The 10,082-nt window shown below is 47.2% G+C and overlaps 1 protein-coding gene across 1 annotated transcript in view; it reads left to right on the top strand.

The window, feature by feature from the left end:
* The first annotated feature begins 4,007 nt into the window (after positions 1 to 4,007).
* plxna2 (plexin A2) overlaps positions 4,008 to 10,082 on the top strand; it is a 136,601-nt gene continuing 130,526 nt past the window's right edge. The window contains exon 1 of the mRNA XM_068326421.1: positions 4,008 to 4,667. The gene's annotated coding sequence lies outside the window, so the exon portion shown is untranslated. The remainder of the gene's footprint in view (positions 4,668 to 10,082) is intronic.

Here is a 10,082-nt window from a genome sequence, read left to right as displayed (position 1 = left end):
TTGTTGATGTATCTGGCAGAGTCCCCCACCCCCACCCACATACATCTGGTAGGACAAGTCTACTGTTCTTATATCTGCTGCAATCCAGGAAGTAGCAGATGCCGGATGGCGGCTGGATGTGTTGTTTTCTCTCTCTCAGTTCGAGGGGCTCACAAGCCCGAAAATCAGAGTTTAGTTCCGCAGGCGGAACAGCAAACCCATCCGACGCTGCCAGTTGTTGGGATTTTCCTCCTCTTCTTTGCAAGATACTACGGATAAAGCAGATTGTCTTATTTTCTCCGTGACTCTCATGAGTCAGAAAATGTGTTTGTCATTGTTGCAGAACGCACCCCCCCACCCACCCACCTACCCATGAAGGGTGAGGATATCCAAGGTCTCTTGTTAGTATGCAAAACAGCGCCTCAGAAAAAAAAAAATTGCACCGTGTCTCATTTTGGATTTGCAAAAAATGGAGAAGAGATGAAAAAAAAATATGCAGGACATTACTGTGTTAAACAGTTTGGTTCTGCTTAATGGTGACTCTTATGATTTGGTCAGAGGGGGGCGGATCAGGGATGATGGAGACTTGTGGAGGAGCTTGTTCCGGGGGCTGCCTGCTATGCTAAGCAGGGCCCACTTCATCGGAATGAGAGGTCATCCCCAGAGGAACGTGGAAATGCGACTAATTAAAACAAAATGCTTTATCAAGAGCCTCGGTGACGTGAGCGGCTCCCACTAAAATAAATAGCCGGCAATTTCCTGAGATTCACATTCTGATAAGCGTCTTATTAAAGCAGGCCATCGATCTAATGCAGCTGCTCTGCAATATGCAATCTCCCTTGTCATCCTCTTCACGGCCGTCATCCTGTGTGTGTGTGTGTGTGTGTGTCTGTGGTCGTCCCGCGTGATCGAGTGATTAGCGGCGCCGCAAACTGTGAGTTCACCTGTTTCGTGAGGCGTTTTGGATTTTGCTCACCTCGCAGTTAAGCAAGAGTGTGAATTAGTTTGCGCTCTGGGCACAAAGTATTTAATTGTTTTTTTATATCATCATTATTCATCTTCTCTGACGGCTCAATTGTGGTGCTGATGTGTTGAAAGATCGACCATCTGTACTTTTTGCTCTCTCTCTCTCTCTCATCTCTCTCTTCCCTCCTTCTCCGTCTTGCTATTTCTGAGCCGCCATGTTCCCACTCTGACGTCTAAGGCCACGGAGTCACGGCGCCAGGCGGCGGCGGCGGCGGCGGCGCGTGGAAGGCCTCCAAGCGAGGACGAAAGAGAAAAGAAAGGAAACAATTTATGACAACACCTCTTCCGGCAAACACATCAGAGCCGCATGCAATTACCGCGTCTCCTGAGATTCCATCTCTGTGGAAATTAATTGCCATTTTAATTTAGTTTTATCGCCGACAAATCCAGCCGAGCTTAAGAGATACCTCCGATGAGAGATGCGTGTTTGGACCGCAGATCAACCGCGTTACGTCCAATCGTACATCAGGGCGGCTGGTTTTCCCCGCAGAGGGGTTAAAAACAAAAAAGCAACCTCTTCATAACGCCTTCGCTACAATCGACCCTCTGACATGCCTCCGCGCTCCGGATGAGGTGATCAGCCAAAACTGGCACGAGTGCGATGATGTCATTTCAGCTCTACTTCCTGGATGAAATATATATCCTTTATCCTACGACTCCGTGAAGATTGCGATGATTTGGTGCATGTAAAGGGTCGGTTTAGTTCGGACACACATGGACTGTTAGAGCCGGTGGAGATGGAACGGGAATAATTGGAATCTTACAGTATGTGTGAGATTGACAGTTTGTTTTTTTCCACACAAATGTTTCCTGGCATTTGTTTTTTCTCTCCAGTGATTTCTTCCACGGTTTGGAGGACGGGGGGGGTGGGGTGGAGGGGGGTAGTTTCAGCGGAGTCGACAGGTTGCCACGTCCCCTCGTGATGTTTCTACCGTGGCTGCAGGAAGGGAGCGTTAAACGCATCGACAGACGCCTCTTTGAAACCGTCCAACTTAGTATGAAATCACCGCATGCGAACACTTTGATCAGCAAATGGTCCAGCGGAGCCCCCCCCCCATCTCCCTGCATTAGCATCAGGAGTCTCAAAACCCTAACACACACACACACACACACACACACACACACACACACCTGATGATTGCTGATCTTCCAACAAAATAAGCTTTGTGCTTTGACCGCATTACCTTTATCTACCGTCACACCTGCCCCCCCCCACACACACCCCCTCCACACCCCCATCATAAATGCAGTAATTAACCTCCTCACCCACCTTGAGCTTTGAATCCCGCGAACTTCTGCCTCACGCCTTGTTGTTTCACAACTTTCTTCATCGAGATTCCAAATGCCAGGATCGACACATCTGACCTCTGACCTCTGATGACATAAAGCAGCTCATGCTCACACTGTGCGTGTGTGTGTGTGTGTCCTTTCAATCTTCTTCTTCTTTTCCTTTCAGCTTCTCCCTTCGGGGGTCTTCACAGCGAATCAATTGCCTCCATCTAACCCTGTCTTCTGCATCCTCTTCTCTCACACCAACTACCTTCATGTCCTCTTTCACTACATCCATAAACCTCCTCTTTGGTCTTCCTCTAGGCCTCCTGCCTGGCAGTTCAAAACTCAGCATCCATCTACCAATATATTCACTATCTCTCCTCTGGACATGTCCAAACCATCTCAGTCTGGCCTCTCTGACTTTATCTCCAAAACCTCTAACATGTGCTGTCCCTCTGATGTGTGTCCTTTCAATATGAAACTCAAATTCCAATCATTCAAATCTGAGATTGTTCCGAACATGGCCGCGAGCGGTGACTTTAAAAAGTGTGTATTTGATCGCTCCTGTTGCCAAGAGCTGACAGAGATCCATTTGAGAGGCTATGGTGGAATTCCAATATGGACGCCCTCCAGTTATTGACCCCAGCTTTAAGTGGGCGCTGTGCTTTTAGTGTACTTACACTGGTTGCTCCACATCTTCTTCCTCCTGGCAGTTTTGCAATACTTTTGATGCCCCCCCCCCCTCCCTGTGTTATTGATGCATCAGAGGATGTGGATAGCCTACTTTTTGTCATAACCCTCTGAGGGCATGGATGCAGAAACATAAAGGGTCGTAGCATTGCGTACCCATTCCAATATCCACCCATTACAGTGATGAAGGAATATATAAATACATTTTAATGTTCTCTGTCACGAAAAGGAAGATAAAAGTTACTGGTTGCGAGCCAATGTTGATGAAATATTTATCATATATGAATAAAAATGACGGACATGATCGGCAGAGATGTTGTTTTGTGTCATCCGACTGAAATAGACGCAGCTGATGTTCAAAGTATGAGCAGGAACAGAAGACAAGATGCATAAATATGAATTTTCCACGGAGCACTTATGGATGTTTGCTCCCATGACGTCACCAATAGAGGCAAAACTTTCGGGATCGGATTCATTTCCGAAACTGGAACGATGTGGAGCCTGCTCGGCTCTGATGCTGAGCTGAAGGATGATTTGAGCCACGGATAAAGATGGAAGTGGAATCAGAAATGAGAGACAAGCTGAAGTCAGATGGCGAGGAGACAAGTCGGCGGTTTGTCCCATAGATGGCAGTGTTCTAACACGAACAGAGTTCAGCGCGTCCTGCTTACAAAAACTCCATGATGGGGTCTTTTTCAAAGACATGAGAAGCAGCATTCAACATTTATCTGATTAGTGTTTTTAAATACATTTGGTTGGGAAGATTTTTTAAAAAAAAATTTTTAAATTGAAGATTATTTAAATGAAAAATCCATCTTAACTCAAACATGTTGGAAACTTCATGCGTGTATTCTTAATTCTAACACCATCAGTTTTTAGTCCTGCGTTTTAGTCAATGCAGCTTTACAAAAAAATCTATATTTTCTTTTTCTATTTCAGTCTGGAGGCTTGACACGACGCTTTAGGAAAGAAGTGTTTCTTTAACATTTCCATTATTAATTATTGGGGCGGACGCGCTCCGTGGCGGGGAGCGTGAGGGGGCTGGCTCTGAGCGCGCAGTTGTGCCACTGGCAGCGCACTTCCACTACTGTATGTACACTGATGGAGCCGCTAATCTGTGTCAGTCCGGCGGATCCCCGTGAGACTGCCGCGCTGCGGGTCTGAAGTGGCGCTGCGAAAATTTAACGCTGTCGGACGATGATGGCTAACGCAGCCCGGCCGTGACGCGCTGCACACCGGTGAGGAGGACGCCGTAATCCCCAACTGGAGGAATGTGCCGTTCCACCGAGATGGTCTCAGTAAAGTAATATTTGGAGATCTGGTCAGACGGCGAAGGCTCGTCTGCTAAGTTTACGCACTGAATTCGTGATTCATTGGTTTTTATTTTTCTTTTTTTTTTTTCTTCTTTTTTTTTTACTTGAATGAACGAATCCGGCTATTTAAAGGCTTCCCCCGAGACGAGGATTTTTTTTTATTTATTTATTTTTTTGGACGAACCGGTGAATGTGGATTCACCGCAACACCTCTGTAAACGCGTTTTGTTTTTTTTTAACCTATAATGTTTGGAAAAATTTGGGGTATTTTTTTTCCAGTGCATCAGTTAAAACCCTAGAAGAACCAGCGTTGCGCAGGACTGGAGGAGGGGGGGGGAGAGAGAGAGAGAGAGCAGGATAAACCGGAGATCCAGTCTGAATGAAGAGGTGAGTGACGGTCGGCGCGCCGGGTTGAGGTTGATCTGCCTCGCAGAGAGTAAATATGTGTTTAAACCGCACACCGCTGCCGTGTGTTCCACAGTGTTCCACGCTTGTTGCGTGGAGGGCTGATTTCCGACACTGCGGGGAGACATGTGAAGAGAGACGATTTTTTTTTTTTTTTTTTTTTTTTCCATTTTCAGGTTGCAACCCTCTCATGAATTCAAACATCCTGCCTCAGCGTTTCAGAGCAAATCTAACCTGGATCATCATTTACAGGTGAAATAAAACTCACAGCTGGACGCATCATCCAGTTGGATCTTCGTCCTCCATCTACAGCAGGATTTACATTACAGCCACTTACTCCATTCCCATTCATTACAGTTTAACTGCCTCCTAATTCACCAGCATTATCGAGTTACACTCGATGTGATGCATCCATTTAGCGTCGTTCTAGCAGACGAGCCTTGCGTCTGGAGTATTTAATGAAGTTACTTGACATCACAGAATTATTTCTTCACAAAAATCATCTTATCCAGCATCCACAGGGTTTAGATTTTTTTTTAAAAAAAGAAAGAAAGCTGTTTCTGAACCTTGGTTAGACATTCTATTCCATCTGAGCGAGCAGAGTCTAGTTTGAAATGATTGTCAGTCATTCTGGGTGATCATGTGTTATTTTCAGGCGGTGGATTCAACACCTGTCGGATATCCCCCCCACCCCCCAGTGTTAAAAACAAAAGCCCAAAAAATTGCAGCATGGATGGAGGATTCGGATCCAGTCTAGACCTCGTCTGTCCCCTTCCAGCTGAGGCACCTACAAATCTTCATTCCCTGACAGACCGCCGGCTCTCCGGCAAGGCCCCCACATGACAATGACCCCTAAAGAAAATAAATGCCGCCTTAAGTAGAAAATCGCTTTGCATTTGCATAAAAATAACTTGCATCTGCCACGGTTGATGGGTAGCATATTAATCCCTCTGCCCGTTCAATCAAAGCCGCTTCCTTCCTGGAGAAATCTTTTTTTTTTTCAGATATTTCCAGCATCTGAAGCGTGACCCCCCCCCCCTCACTCACATCATCGTTACAAAATCCATCTCAAAGAGAAACGGGGGTTTGTTTTGTTTCCACAAGGGTAGGAAGGGCATGCCTTTGGAAGAACAAACCAGCACTCAGCATTAGTTTGATTATCACACGCTGATTATATTCACCTAATTAACTCCAATCTAGCCTCATGGAAAAAAAAAAAAGAGACTCGGCTGATTATGTGGTGCCGCCACCGAACAATCAGCCCCCACGACCAGCAGCTGGTGAACGAGACAAATATATAGTCATCATGTGCTAACCCGTAGCAAAAGGACAGGGGGTGAACGACTCCGGCGTCGATCGTAAAACGGACGGTTTTGTTCTCTATTTTAAATCATCAAGGATCCAAAGCGTTGCTGTTTATAATTTTGCTCATGGATCACTTTGAAGCGGCGCCTTTGAAGGCTCCTCGCCGATGAGGAGCCTCCTCAGAACCACGACATCACATGGTCGTCCGATCGATGAGGTTAACCTAGTGCAGCTGGAGAGGAACGGTTCTGACCGGACAGACTTAAATCAGGCTTTGAGGTTTTATATCTCACTGCCTCCAACCCTCCCCACACACCACCACCGCCATCCCCTCTCTGTGGGTGCCTGAAGTCATTTTGATTGGATTGGAGTCAATTCAAGACTTATCATTTCATCATTTTATCCCAGGCAGCACATTCTGGCGTTCTTTAATTGTGGTGTTTCATCTTGACTTTGGGAACCGAGACACCTCTGAACTGGTCACCTCATCTTTTGCCCCCCCATCCACCCCCTCCATTTGTGACAAACTCTACCGATTGACTCTTGCAACTCAAGAGCGTCCTCTGTTGATGAAGAGCGGCGAGGCCAGACGAGGAACCGGAGTTAATTAAGGGGCCAGAATGCGAGCGCTTGACCTTTTTCCCATTCTGCTAATTCCACTCAACAATTCCGATGGCGCTGCTAACTATTTTTTAACCGCATCATTTGCTGCTGAATTACTTGTTACGGCCTCCTCTGTGTGCTGTGTCACCATTAGCGTTCGCACACAGCACATTGCTCGCCTCTTCTCTGCAACCCCCCCCACACACACACACTCCCAACCCCCACACCCCCTTCCCTTTAAGGCAGCCAGACTCACCACAGTTTAGCTTGAGAGATTTTGACAAGTCGCTACGCATGCAGGCGGAATCCTTGACCTATTTCTTAATGAGTGAATACTGCAAACGCGCTCAGTGGCCGTGTATTCCGCGTACCCCTCCCTTGCTTTTACAGCAACACCCCCCCCCCCATTATCCTAACTGTCTTTTGCGTGCGCACACACTTGCAAACACGCAAGCACATGCGGATAATGGTGCTTCTGTGAGTTCACTGAGTCATTCTCCCACAGATATGTAGGTCCTCCGTCGCCCATATATCTGCTGGAGTCTGCAAATAATGAGTGTTTGTTTCAATGAAATTGCCCCCCAGCCCCTTACCCACCCACTATGGGTTGTTTATCTGAGCGTCTCAAAGTCCAGCTGTCACAACAGAGATCTCAATCTCTTTGACCCGCACACTCTTCGCCCCGGTCGGCCTTGTTACGTGCGCATTCGCGCCCGGAATCCAGGTTCCATGGCGGCTTGCGTTTGCACCAGTGTCGGCACAAGGGAGACCTGGATCGACGGTGACATTGATCAAGTGGAGTGCAGCCGGGGAGCACATTTAGTCTTGAGAGGGTTCTGGCTCCTGTGGAAAGCGAAAGATCACAACCGCCTCTGTCTTTTCATCCACGCCGCAGTCTAATTCACTCATGTCTGGCGTGTTCATTGTGTCATCTGTGGATGAATTCAACAACACAAGTTTCTCTCCCCTTCTCTGGCGTTTGGAGAACAGAGATAGTCTCTCTATGCAACAATTATGGCAACACATGTTCTTCGAAGCCGTCGCTGGTTGTACAAACGGCGCTGAACCGATTGGTTTGTCTCTCCACATCTGGCTAACGAAACGGAACCGAACTTCGTGGCAGCGGTTGTACTGGTGCAACAGTATTGAGCGAAAAGTTGACGTTGAGGGAATGACGTCGGGCAGCTTGCCCGCATTGAGTGATATGGACCAGTCTCTGTTTTCACAGAGATCCTTGCTATTACTGGGTCTGTGTTAGAACACATTTGACGACCATGTCCTTGTGATTTGTGTCTAAGAATAGAATCCGGTGATCCGTATCCCCTCGTAAAGATGTGGATGAAATAGATCTTAAGGCACGGCGCGCCATTTCCCCTACCGCCCCTGAAATAAACAGTATACTTTATTTATGTTATTTACCCTGTTTGTCTGGACTCATTCCATCTCTGCTTGGTTTGAGAGACTTTACTGCATTTTCTTGTCATTTATGACCACATTAGCTTCTCTCCTCTGCTCTCTGTCGGGATGGGCACTCAGGCGTTTTCTAACCTTGTCTCCTGGGGTGTTCGTTTCTCCAGACACGCTGTAAGGGTTTTCTTTTCTTGATGGCCAGAACTGTCGCACCAAAGTTCATTTGTCCGCTAACGGCATTAGCCATTGGCTGCTTTGATCAAATTGCTGTTGCGCCTCATTTTTCCTTCATGTTTTCAAGGTGCTAGCTAAGAAGCGTCTTCTGCTATTTTTTTTAATAACATATAGTCATTTATTACTGTATGGACACTGACCTTGGAAATGTCCAAATTCCTCTCCATAGCAGCCCCCCCCAACCCCCCAGGCGGGAAATGCCACAGCATCACTCTTCGATAATTCCCTTATAACAACAGATGCTAGAAAAACACCACAGGACGACATTTAACAGCCCAGACATGCCGCTGTAGCCATTTTCATCATCTTGAGTAGTTGTGCTCACCGCCTTCAGCGACTTATTGAATCATGGAAACCGTTTTACAGCGATGACTACCGGCCTCTGCATTGTTAAATCGCAGCTTTCCCAGTATGAGCAACACGTAGAACCTACTGCAAAAATCAATGCCACTCCTTTACATTTCATTTTTCATGATACACAAGACGACGTTTTGTACTTGAAAGAAAAACAGCCACCATTTCTGCTGTAGTGTTTACTGCACTTGACCCCCCTACCACCACCACTATCACCACCCCCCATCCCTGTCGGGGATGTTGCTGTGTGTGGCTCCAGCCAATCTTACCCGAAGACCATTGGGGAGCGATTAAAATTTGTCCCTCCACCATGCAGGTGCAACAGTGGCCGGTTTGGATCTGTTGAGGGACGCAAGTTAGCAAAGACCCCCAGTGTGGCAGCTTGTTGAAACAAAGCCTTTTGTAGGACCACTAAATCCAACAGATGGAGACACGGACAGGAAATGAAACTAGAGCGAAAGGGGAATAAAGGAATTTAGCGGCGCTAGCTTTAGCGAGCTACTCCTTTGGGAAGCCTAACACCCTCACAATGCAGCACTGGCAGAATTTAACTGTTCTGTCGTTGACATGCTGCGAGAGCGACTCTTTGCCCTTATGCGAGTGAAGAGGGGCGTTCTCTCCAGGGCCCGAGAAGCCTTTATTAAGATGTTAATGGAGCTGCCTTCATGACACATTTCCATGGGATGGGATCCCTTGCCTCCGCCATTCTGAACAGTCTCCGTCTGCCAGCAGCAATCGTCAGACTCTCCACATTCCCCTTCCCAGGTGCTCTTGCTCTTTATCTGATCCTCGCTGTCAGAAGCCATCCTGTATTTTACCATGTGTAACAAAATTATGAGATGACTCCGATAAGGGCGGCAGAGAAACCCGCAGAATAACAAGTCTGGCTGTTTGTTTGTCACCAATCATCACACGCTTTGGAAGTCAGGCCGTCACCCCAGCCATCCACGAGGGCCGCTGTGCTTTCTAGCCCCAAACGCCGTCTGCCGGGTGCTTGTATTTTCAGGACACCACCTTTGTTGCTTCCCCTTCGTCCGCCCAAACACCTTCAAGTGGTCCTTCTGGGTGCAGCCGGCGCAACAACAGAAAGACAGGAAGAAAGAAAGACCTCAAGCTCAACATGCAAATGCATCGACTCGCTTCATTTTCCCGTTCTGAAAGGAACTGGATGCTTTGTTTCACCCGTTTGTCTTTTTAAGAAAAAAAATCTTTTCACATCCATTTGAATGTAAGTCAGTTTTGCTTGGTGCCGTCAATAATCGATTAGCCGGTGTCACTGGAGGGGGTGTGGTTTTGTTTGGTGGAGACTTGACAATAAGTGAGCAACAAAAAGCAATGAGAGAAAGAAAGAGTGGGAGGGGGAGCTGTGCTAGACGCCAAGGGGCAGCTGTCAGGAACAGATGACAGTGTGTGTGTGTGTGTGTGTGTGTGTGTGTGTGTGTGTGGTGTGTGTATTTGTGTGTGTGTGCTACCTCTGCATGTGTGTTTTTC

The sequence above is a fragment of the Antennarius striatus genome, chromosome 2, assembly GCF_040054535.1.
Source record: "Antennarius striatus isolate MH-2024 chromosome 2, ASM4005453v1, whole genome shotgun sequence".
Taxonomy (NCBI): domain Eukaryota; kingdom Metazoa; phylum Chordata; class Actinopteri; order Lophiiformes; family Antennariidae; genus Antennarius; species Antennarius striatus.
Note: the sequence above shows the minus strand (reverse complement) of the source record. Positions and strands in the feature narration are given on the sequence as shown.